At 41.7% G+C, this 12,318-nt stretch overlaps 1 long non-coding RNA gene across 1 annotated transcript; it reads right to left on the reverse strand.

The window, feature by feature from the left end:
• Positions 1-786: 786 nt before the first annotated feature.
• Positions 787-1,437, reverse strand: LOC143414912 (uncharacterized). The gene is made up of 3 exons (XR_013096442.1): positions 1,283-1,437; positions 1,056-1,205; positions 787-974 (listed from the first exon to the last, which is right to left on the reverse strand). It is a non-coding gene; the product is annotated as an uncharacterized LOC143414912 (long non-coding RNA).
• Between the last annotated feature and the right edge of the window lie 10,881 nt (positions 1,438-12,318).

Genomic DNA, 12,318 nt, shown 5'->3' on the forward strand with positions numbered 1-12,318 from the left:
GGCGACGGAGAGCGCGCACACGCAGCCGTGGGCGTGGGCGGAGAAACACTGATCCCGGGGCGCAATACGGAGCCCATAGGTTTAAGCCGCCGCTCGGCATCCCTCTCCCGCAGGCGTCTATCGATCCTACGGGCGAGGGAAGCCAATTCTTCGAAGGATTTAGTCTCTTTGTGAAAAGCTAGTTGGTCCTTCATCTGGTCGGTTAGTGACCGTAAAAAAACCCCACGGAGAGCTGAATCGGGCCAACCCACGGCGACCGCTCTGGTACGAAACTCGACTAGGTACTCCGCGATACTGTGCCGCCCCTGACGGAGCCCCAGCAACTTCTGTGTGGCGTCATCTTCCGAGACCGGAGGGGAGAACGTAGCCCGGAACTCCTCCAGGAAATCATCGTAATCGCAATCACGAATGGAGTGAGATGTTAAATAGGCCTCAGCCCACGTTAAGGCACGTCCCCGTAATAAACCTACAAAATAGGAGATTTTAGCTGCATCCGTGGGGAAGGCGTGTGGCGTGCGGCTGAAGAACAGGGAGCATTGAAAAAGGAACCCCCCACACAGGTCTAACTCCCCGTGGAAGGGCTCCAAAGGCGGAGGCGAAACGCCGTGGGGCACGGGATCGGGCGGCTTGGTTCGCAGCTGTTCCCGAGTGTCACTGAGCTCTTGGTAGCGGTCCTGGAGCGATTGAAGCTGCTGGTCGTGGCGACCGAGAATAGCGCCCTGCTTATTAATGGCGGAGCGGAGTGGATCTGCTGGGTCCATACTGGCCAGTCCGTACTGTCAAGAACCGAAGTTCAACACACAAGCTGGACCCAGGAGCAGAACACACACACAGCGGTACGAGAGAAAAAATAAACTTTATTATAACTGAGAGTGTCCCGGGAGAGTAGAAGGGAGAAAACGCACGGAACCAGAGAAACCGAGGGACCGGGAGAAGAATCGCGCAGGAAACGCCGAGAGCGGGACCGTGGGAGGCTGAAACAGAAAAAGAAAAAAGGATTATTGGGGTGCGGGTAAACCGGCAGCATACGAGGGGAGGTAGTGTACGCGTCTTACGATGATAGCGGGGCCAAGGGAACCGGAGGGAGGGGTGAGGGTCCGTGGGGAGAAGCTCCAGAAAGGGCGAGGCGGCTGGGGTTGATCGTGATCCAAATTCTGGACAGGCAGGTGGACAGGCTGGTGACTCAAAACACGCCGAGCAGTGATCTGGGTATACAAGGCAGAGTTAGTACTAGTTCACACGGAAAGGATTGCCTAAGGACTTTCCCGTAGGTGTGCGTTACCGCTGAAGGACGATTACGGACTGGCGTGGAGCAGCAGGCTGGGCAGGATTAAATGGTCCACCTGGTGATCGCCTGGGATGGGATGCAGGTGTGGAGTCAGCGGCCACGCCCACGGGAGTGGGCATCCCATCAGCACCTCAGACGCCGGGCCGCGGACCATGACAGATTTACTTGTTCTTAATGCAGCAGTTCACACCCAGTACCTAACAAGGACAAATTTGCAGCAATTTTTTTTTTTTTATCAAGTTGGATCAAGTTTTCAGAACACATTTGTCCAATCAGACCACTGCATTTGGCAACAAGTGCATTTGTCGCTTATGTACAGGTACACTGAACACATACCTCAGACACACAGCTCGATGCTGCTCTGCATCAATCTGGTCTCTGAAATTCTTCCTTTTCCCACATCTGAGGGATTTGGTCCAAACTCTGCCAACAAGAGAACCTAGAATCTCATTTTTTCAATATATATATATACATATATTCAGATGTATTGGTACATAACCACTTTATTATTTTCTGATTCCAATGCCAAACTACAGTTATTTATTTGCATTTCTGAACAGATTAAATTCATTTTAGTGTTTGAGGGTTGCGCTTGACTAATTTCTCACTTTTCAGAGAAGTCTAATGTGCTGGCTGAAATTTTATTGAAAAAAAGTGAACATTTTTTTTTGCCTAATGAATAACAACATAATTTTTAGTTTTAAAAACATTTTTGACAAATTTCTAAAGTATTTGTGGTTTTGTAGATAAATTAAGCCCTGTATATGTTAGTAAAAATTCTGCAGAACACCGCTCTTCTGATGTCACTGCAATCACGTTTTGTACCATTTGGGAACTCTATGATCCTGTATTTATATGTGCTCCAAATCTAGAAATGGACTTACTCATGCACTTGTGCCTTTGCATACCATGTTACAAAAATCAGGAGCTGCATAACTGAAATGGGACCAAAGAGGCATAATTTTTGGCAGACACTTCAATTTATTAAATGGTAAACTGGTAAATGGCCTGTATTTGTATAGCGCTTTACTTAGTCCCTAAGGACCCCAAAGTGCTTTACACTACATTCAGTCATTCATCCATTCACACACTGGTGATGGAAAGCTACATTGTGGCCACAGCTGCCCTGGGGCGCACTGACAGAGGCGAGGCTGCCGGACGCTGGCGCCACCGGGCCCTCTGACCACCACCAGTAGGCAACGGGTGAAGTGTCTTGCCCAAGGACACAACGACCGAGACTGTCGGAGCTGGGACTCAAAGCAGCAACCTTCCGATTACAAAACGAACTGCCAACTCTTGAGCCACGATTGCCCCACTATTACACCTACCTTTAATCATTTATCTAAAAAAAAATGCATCTGAAATTTCTCAATTTTCTTATTTAATATTTTTTAACCCACTAAAGTCCAAGTCATCATACTAACCCTCTAAGTTAAGTAGAGAATTGTGCATCGCAATATCAAACTAAAACAAACTCAAATCCCAAATATCTACTGAGATGACCGAAAATATAACACTAAGCGTGACTCCGAACATTTTTAATTTTGTATTATTTTGCATGGGATCTAAAAAGCTTCTGTGTTATTTACAGTTACTGTCACAACAGAGGACATAAGCTTGTTGGCTATTTATTTTTGCAGTGTAGGATTTATGTGCATCAAACTGTCAAAAAAAATCCACATAACTACAAGTATTAAAAACTAGTATACAGTCTGGAGTCTGCACTTTAGTGAGGCTGTGCTAGGTCATCTCAAATCGGTCATGTGATTTGGACTGGTGTGTGCATTGACTCCAGAGGATTAAATTAAAATAGAAATTCTTTTTTCTATTTTAAGGAGTTTTTGTTAAAAACTGTTTTTTGTGAGGGTTTTGGTTTTCACCACAGTATTATTATCATAATATAATAATATACATAATCATCACTCATATGAAGATCCGTGCACTTGTTACATACCAGGTTTCACAATGCCGTGTACTCTCCATTAGAGGTTGGCTAGATTTGAGTCGTGAGATAATTATATTCCTTCAATTGTTGATCAAATCAAAGTTAAAATACCCCAAAGTTCTGACATTCCTTGAACTAAAAAATATTCAGCTAGAAAATACTAAGAACCACCCCAATTAGCCGTAAACTAAAATGTTTTCTTTTTTCTGTTGCTTTTTCCCTCTCTTACGTTCTTCAGCAGTAGATGTTGTTAGAAAACATTATAAGAATTAATGGTGTGGATAATTGGGCCGGGCCATGAACTCAAAGTTAGTTAGACATAACAAACCTGTCTCACCCTGTGTTGTATGTCATTATGTTCCTGAGAAATGGTATCAGTCACGCAAGCATTTTTTGCAGTTCCACCTCAGAATTTAGAGTATTGCTAGATTCAAGTAAAATATTTGTTGCTGACTTGTTAGAACGAGTGTTGTTGTTAAAGGCTATCGTGATACAGTTGTGTTGTTTTGGGTTTCTAGTCATTAAAGACCAACACGTTGTTTTTGTGTATGTTTGGCAGGTGTGAATTGTAACCCTTGACTGTGTTGTTCAAATGCGAGCACACTGAATAGTCCATTTAATCCACTTCAGCTTCCACTGACTTGTAAAACGTGACATTATTAAATGCATGCTGACTGTCTGACAGTTCAGGTCATTTGTGCCAATTGTTCTCCCTCTGATGCCTCAAGACCTTAGCGTGGACCTCTGCACTGACAGTCTCACCCTGGGGGGATGCATTCATAGTGCACAACCCCGTGAATATAGAAAAATGACAAGGATGCTCCTGGTTGCACTCTTGACCTGATCTGCATTAGGACTATAAACTGTGGGCTCTTCCACTAAAGACTGTTGTCTGTTCAGTGGTTGTAGGAGGTGACACATTTCTCCTCACCCTTAATGATCCTTGACATGAAGTTTGAGTCAGTTTGACACCACGTGCTTTACATTATGCTTGTGCTTCTTTGTGTCCTCGCTATGACCTGGAAATTGTTCACCCTCTGCCAAAACGACTAAGAAGACACAGAGAGTGGAGGCTCCTAGAGACGATAAGAGTAAGGCTATCCATATATGCATCCATACACTCCTGCTTTCCTTAACTTTCTCTCACATTTCAAGACTTCTGGGGCTTTCATATTTTGCTTTTTCTCCCGGGCCATCAAACCTTCTTAGAAATAACAGTGTGCCTGATATTATACAAGGTATGAGGTCGTCAGTGAAACACAAATTAAAAACACAATCCACAGACTACATACAATTTCAACCTGTCCGTCACCATAGCCTGGCAGCGAATAACCTCATTAGAGGAATAGTGTGCAGCTGCTCTCTGTGCAAAAAGGAAGACCAGTTAGATGTTGAATGAATTATCTCACCTTCTTTGTTGTTGTTGCTCTTTGCTCTTGACTTTTTTGTTTAACTTCAAACCAGCAGTAAAGACTGAGACTTAAATACACACAAAAGCAAAAATCAGCCATATGCACTGCTGGTAGGATGTGTGTAGCAGGTACAGTAGAGGGGTTTTCTAACTTGGTAAAATGGCCTGTATTTATATAGCGCTTTACTAGTCCCTAAGGACCCCAAAGCGCTTTATACATCCAGTCATCCACCCATTCATACACACATTCACACACTGGTGATGGCAAGCTACATTGTAGCCACAGCCACCCTGGGGCGCACTGACAGAGGCGAGGCTGCCGGACACTGGCGCCACCAGGCCCTCTGACCACCACCAGTAGGCAACGGGTGAAGTGTCTTGCCCAAGGACACAACAACCGAGACTGTCCAAACCGGGGCTCGAACCGGCACCCTTCCGATTACAAGGCGAACTCCCAACTCTTGAGCCACGATCGCCCCCTACTTGTTGAAGCTGGAACAATATTTACAGATTTAAACTTCCCAGATCAATAAGTCATAGCAGAAAAACTGTTAAAATGCGAATAATGACTGTTTTCCAATCATAGTACGATTAAAAAGGAGCTCAAATCTGAGTAAGGAAAAAAGCTCTGGTCTCTGTGCCAGGGGAAAAGGACAACAGCACAAACAGGAAAAAGAAATCTCATCACATCTTACCAAAGTTCCTTCAGACAACGCTCCTCTCCTATTGGTCTTACTAAATTACTTATTGATTACTTATTGATTCTAAAGCAATAAAAAAATGTATTTTAATATTCATGTGATCCACTGCATTTTCCCGTGTAATGGCATAAGCAGTGTGCGTCACAAATACTTTATTTACTTTATAAAACAAAGTAAATGAATATCTCATTAGTGGTAGACAACTAGACAGATGACACTGCAGCTACGTCTTTTGCAACAGTGTGATAAAATACACACAAGACAGCTAAAATATTTGCTTAGTGCAGGACGGCAGGAAGCACGATCGTAGTCTTATCCTCCCTGACACAAACACACAAGTAATTGATTAAGTGAGGATTTTTTCCCCCTATGATAGAAAGTTAATGTTATTTTTATTTAGTAATTTATTTCAACTGTAGTGACTTGGTTGTTAAATTAAAAGTTTAATAGAATATTAACTTCAAAAGTTTTCCTTTTCTTTCAGAAGGCTCACATTCCTCAACCTTCCTGCGAGAGTGCTAGAGAGGACGGTGCGCTTGAGTTTGCCCAATCAGTCTGTATGTGTTTTGTGGACATGGAGAAGACATTGGACCACATCCCCTCAGGGATGTGTGAGGGGGGCTTTTGGTAGAATGGGACCCATTGTTGGGGGCTGTTTGGTCTCTGTACAATGGCAACGAGAGCTTGGTTTGCATTGCTGGCAATAAATCAGATTGATTCCTGCTTTATGTTGGACTCTGCCAGAGCTGCCCTTTGTCACCGACTCTCTTCATAATATTTATGCTGAACTGGTGGAGGGTGGATGGTCGCGGGTTTGGCAGTCTCAGGCTGTTCACCTATGATGTGCTTCTGTTGGGTCCATTGAGTGATGACCTCCAGCTTGTACTGCCGTGTGAAGTGGCTGGGATGAGAATTACCTCTAAGTCGTTCTCAGCTGGAAAAGACAGGAGTGCCTACTCTAGGTTGGATCAAGTTGCTGCCTCAAGTGGTGGAATTCAGGTATGTTAAGGTCTTGTTCATAAGTGAGGGAATTAAGGGTGTGGGAGACTGACAAATGGATAGCTGCAGCATCTGGATGGCATAGTGGGATGGATAAGTGAGTTCTTGAGGTGGTTCACATCTGGCCAGGATGTCTTCTGGACACCTCATAAGTGAGGCGTTTTGGACATCTTTAACAGGGAAGAGGCCGTGGGGCAGACCCAGGACACACTGGAGAAATTATGGGTTAGATTTACTCAGGGTCTCTACCAGCACAAAACCATCTTCTTGCATTGATGAGAAATCTAAAAGATCCAGTGTCAATTTTGTGACTGAAAGGCACAGAGGGGTATTTTTGTGGCCAAAATTATTGAACATCTATTTCTAGGAATTTCCTTTTTATTGCACAACCTTAATAATGACACTAATATGATCTCTAAAAAATTGTCACAGAGTTTACTGCTAATTGTATTAAAACTTAATTGAGATGTTTTTTGTGTCTAATGTTGGGCTGTGATAGTTGGTAAAGGGACATTCATTTATTTTGAATAAGAAGGGAAGACTATCAGAACAAGCGCATATTTTGCACAGGTGGATTGCTCAAAGCTGTGCAATGTCAGCACTCTAATTCAGTCTTGTAGGTTTTTAATACCTCCTCACCCTCTGTTTAAAACTGTGCTTCACATATTTGGGGTCCTCAGTAACACTGAGTAGAACTTAATAGAAGTGAATGTGGAGTGCTGGAGGGAGGGAGGAGAGGCATACAAGAAGCATACAAGGATGCATGCTGTCTTACAGGCAGCCAAGTTCATTTGTACAGTGAACAGATTCAGGCTTTTTTTTTAGATTTCTACACCGAGATCAGTACACAAGGAAACGTCTGTGTGTCTTTTCTCAGCAGTGCTCAGCAGCACGCAATGCTTTCATGTGGTTTTCTTTTTTCCTTCGCTTTTATTTTCTAGAGCTAATACATACCATTGAAATGTCAGTCAAAACGCAGCTATTAATGGGACTGCGTTAGTATATTAGATTTATGTCTGAATTTTGAAACATGTAATACTGACTGAAATAAGTATCTGCAGCCTTCAGAAAAAAACAGCCGATTCATGCACGAGCCACATCTTCATTAAGACACGGTCAGCTTGGGAACTTACAGTACATAATGTTTTTTATTCCTCAAAGGGGTTAAAGTGGAGTTTGGCCACTGAGTGTACACCAGCTGACCTGTCCTCCTGCTCTGATACTGACTGCTCTTTGTGGATTTAGCCAGCAGAGTTTAGTAAAATGTAAACAGATGTAGTGCGGGTCATATGGCTGATTTCAAACCACCAGATATTAAGTATATAAGTATAAAAACTAGCATTCAATGAAGGAATCTAATCAGTGTCATTATCTTAAATATAAATTGATCTCTGCCACCCATGACGTAACCTAGTAACAGTACTCTAGATATAACCAATTCAGCATAGTGCGTCACTGTAAACTTTATCACAAAACTGCCAATTAAGCAGTTTAGCCTGCAATAAACTGCTTGGTATTTAAAGTACACTTCAGTTTTTTTGCAAGACGTGTCACAAAAATGCAATTGAGAAAAACATCACATTCAGACACAATATCTAGGGATGGGTATTGATGAGATTTTAACGATTCCGATTCCATTTTCGATTCTGTTTAACGATTCGATTCTTTATCGATTCTCTTATCGATTCTTATTTTTAAAAAAGGAGAACACTAAGGTCGATTAATTTAGAACTTTGTTTTATATCTTCTCTTTGAACAAGATAGAAATTTAGGAGTAACATGGCCTTACAAACCCAACAGTGAGATCTTAAGAGATCCACAGCCTACGGCTCTTCAATGGGGTGTCACAGGGTCCCCAGGAAAAAAAATTGTAAATGTAAAATAATAAAATAAATATTCTTCTGTAGCAATAACAAAGTGTAACATAAATTATTCTGTAGCAATTACACAAGAATATCCAGTAATGTCCCTGCCTACAATTAAACACATTCACTTACCAAAGTGAAATCGGGGGCATCTGCTGTGGCAAATGGGTTCAAGCCTTTGACCACAAACTTAGTCACTGCTCGGTGACATTCGTCTATCCTGGCCTGAAAGGAGACGCTACCGGTAGACTGCAGCGAGAACTGCCAGCATCTGAGCCAGCCAGACTCTGTCTCATCATGGTCACCTAAATGCACAGTAATAGCAGGTTTTGTAATAAGGCAGCTAACATAATATGCACTGTTAGTTTACCTGCCGCATTAACGGGAGAGGACGTGCAAACGTTACCGCTGCTGCTGGGTTGAGATTCACGAGTCTGGAGCAGAATTAAAAACACAACATTCATTTAAGGTTATCGCGTGTTTTGTGAGCAAATGCTTTTGCAAATTCGCAGTGTTTCCTCCCTTAAATGAAATCTCTACTTTGCAAGTATTGCTAGTTGCCCTGTTGTCATCCGTTCTCATAAAGTATGACCAAACTTTTGAGCATTTGAGCCGCTGGCGCCGTGTTTCCTGCCGGGTAAATGACGCTCCGCAACGTGGTGACGTCATTCGGGGCGACTGAAATCGATAAGGGAATCGTTTGCAAAAATGGCAAACAATTCCAAGGAATTGAAACAGTGGGAACCGGTTCTCAACAAGAACCGGGTTTCGATACCCATCCCTAACAATATCTGATTTAAAAACTCTAAAATGAACTATGGGATTACTTGGACCTTTTTTTTTAATTTTCAGTTTATAAAACTGAATTTGCAGCATTTTCTATGTTTGGTGATATTTGTTGCACTTGAAATTACCTGCACTTAAAAAAAAAATGTTACTTGCTTTATACTTGCTCCTCTTCTGTAGCTAGCTAAATGATGAAGTTCCACAACCTCAACTTTATGTCTGCATACATGAACACATCACGGGACGCAAAGAAAAAAGGGATGCATTGAAAGTGGAGCACGGAATCTCATTATTTTCTTATTACTGAGCAAATATCTTTATGCTGTCACTTGAAGCAACACAGGGCTGCAGCACACTAAGAAGCCATCTCATTCAACACCAACATGCATTAACCTGTTCATCAGATTTAATTACTCATTAACTGAAGATGCTAGAACGCCATTCTGAATTGTTCCAGCCCACTCAGCTCCAACTCCTACTTCTACACAACACTCAGACTTCCGACTAATACGGCGGAATGATTTGAAATATCACGGCTCTCCTCTGGATAAATCCTGCACTCCACCTGAGTCTCAGTACTCCAGACCCCAGCAATTTCTATCAGAACCTTTATCAAAAACATTGATTCTCTTGGGAGATGAAAGCCTCTCAAAAGTCACACTCAAGCCAGTCCATATTCAACTAAATGTCAGCCCAAGCACAATTTAAAATGAGCAAGGACTATAGCTACTCAGCTTTTGTGTGAAATGGCAGACAGCGTGATTGTTTTGCTTATGAGCCAAAGGGACAAAACATTACACTTTTTTTTCCCCCAAGATAAGACATTTCGGTTCATGTTATTTTTTTAACCCAGGATAAATTGATGGTAGATCTAATTAATAGCTTCTTAAAACAGGTCTGTGTGAACATTTCATGATGTCAGGCACCACAACAGATGCAAACCACAGGACAGTTGAGGGGGCACCACTGCATTTCATTGCCTTGCACTTGTGACGTGTGCAATGACAATAAAGTTAAATTCTTTTCTAATCATTTCTATTATTTCTAAAAAATGATGTTTAGTATATCTTGTTTTCCCTTTAACTGTCTAATGGTTCTCATTGTAGTTCTGTTTCATCTTATTATTAAATAGCCATTATGACTAACACCATTAACTGATCACAGATAATCATAAGCATTTAATGTCCCTCTGGCCTAGGCCCAGCATATAATGTACAGAACTAAGTGCATGAATTTAATAATAATATTTATTTAATAATAATAACATATCTAAATTATTATTACATATTTAATCAGTAGTAGAAGTAACAGTAAAAACAAATAAACAAACAAACAAAAAACATTCCTTGGACTGATTGAACTATTGATTGATAAACTATTGCTCAAGACCACTTTAGAAAAGTTATGAGACAGTCTGGCTCCTTTAAAGCAAAATATCAAGAAATGTAGCATAGCCTAAAGGCACCATAAATATACGCATAACAACTGAAAAACAAATAATGTGTTTAATATTCTTCACAACCAATCCATTTAATATTGTAGCTGGTGTAACATTATAAGTAATGTTAGAGTTATTTTCCTTCTATCAACCCATGATGAATATGTGATGACACAGACTATTAGTACTATAAATTACTCACCATTAGATTAACATACTGACCATGGTCATTCCATCGTCAATAGGGATGGGTAGTAACCAGACCGAAAAGCAGCGCACATTTCGGTGCTTTATTTCGGTGCTTTTTTTTCCTGAGCTGTGATACACTTTAGATTCTAGCCAATCATTTTACGTTTCCGAGGATAGTAGGCGGGCCCAGGTACGTACGTTCTTTTAGAGCAGAGCTACAGATTAAAAATGCCCAAGGCGAAGCGGTCAAAAGTCTGGCTGTACTTCACAGCAAAATATGCAAACTCAGCAGCCTGCAACAAGTGCTTTAAGCTGATACGGTGATACTGTCAAAGGAGGTAACACCTGAAATCCGATGAAACACCTGGCGACGCATAGAGTTTTTTTTAAAAGCCCAGAAATGCGCCGTATGATAGCTTGCTGCGAGACCTCACACCGAGCACATCTACTGTGCGTGAGTTGCCTGTTATCGGACCCGGAGTTAGCAATATCCCCCAAAAACCCCGAAGAGGAGAGTCCTGGCCCCTAGCCCTGCCAGTGTAGCAGAAATGATGATGGCAGCAGCAGCCGTTCTTCTCTGCGTGAGTAGCTTAATGTTGTTCATGTGTAATTTACGTTGCGTAGGCTAACCACGTTATTACATTAATGCATGTGAGGTGAACTAGCAAACACCATCATAGCTACATGCGGCTGTCTTCTTGTTTGATGGCAGATACTCCCTTCACCCTGGCCAAAAAGGCTAAAATGACTAAAGAAAAAGAGGGAAACAGCTAAACATGAGAGGTTTTTGGACAAAGTTTGTGTTTTTTCCATTGTTTAAGCACTGCTTCCAGCTAAGAGTGATACCATATATGCCCCATAGCTGCAGAAAAGGCTAACATTGTTATCTTTTTACAAAAAACCAGCTGAACATGAGAGGTTTTAGGACCAATTTTGTGTTCTCCATTCTTTAAGCACCGGTTTGAGCACCGTTTGAGCACCGGCACCGTTTCAAAAGTACAGATTTGGCACCGGTATCGGATAAAATCTAAACGATACCCATCCCTAATCGTCAATATGTTTCAGAATCAGAAGCTTCGTGAATAACAGGCAATCTCTGGGACACGCAGCAGCAGTGGTTTAAAGACCACTGCAGAACTCCTGAAAGCTCCGCAGTGTACATCAAAAACAAGGAAACAAACAAGCTAGAGGGATGCTGTTTAACATTTTTGTCACATCTCTTGCAAATGTTAAACAGAAGATGAAAATTACATTTTTGAGCTGAAAAATGAACCTCAGTCATGATCAATAACAATCAAACTGTGCAACAGAAGTGGAGCATCAAAAAGAGGAAGCTTGGCATTTAAAATATAAATGTTATTCTTATATACAGTTTTTGTAACTCTAGAAAAGAATCTGTCCTCTTATAGTCACGTGACTACACTTTGGTGTGATGTTACCTAAAATGTACACATACTTTGTGGTCTATTTGAGAACTTTGTTTAATATGTATGTCCTCAGAATCAACAACAGTCATTATATCTAGTGTGCAGTTGTTTGTGTTCTGGGTGTGTGTTGTGTCCTAATTCCTTCACCGAATTCTGCAGGTTTCGGCATGTCGAGCCAGCACCAGGGAATATCGGGACAACTGTTTGTCCCACTAATCCCTGACACCTAACCTCCGTGGGATAAACCTTGGCTTCTCATCTAGCCTGCT

The sequence above is a fragment of the Maylandia zebra genome, linkage group LG1 (assembly GCF_041146795.1).
Source record: "Maylandia zebra isolate NMK-2024a linkage group LG1, Mzebra_GT3a, whole genome shotgun sequence".
Classification (NCBI taxonomy): Eukaryota; Metazoa; Chordata; class Actinopteri; order Cichliformes; family Cichlidae; genus Maylandia; species Maylandia zebra.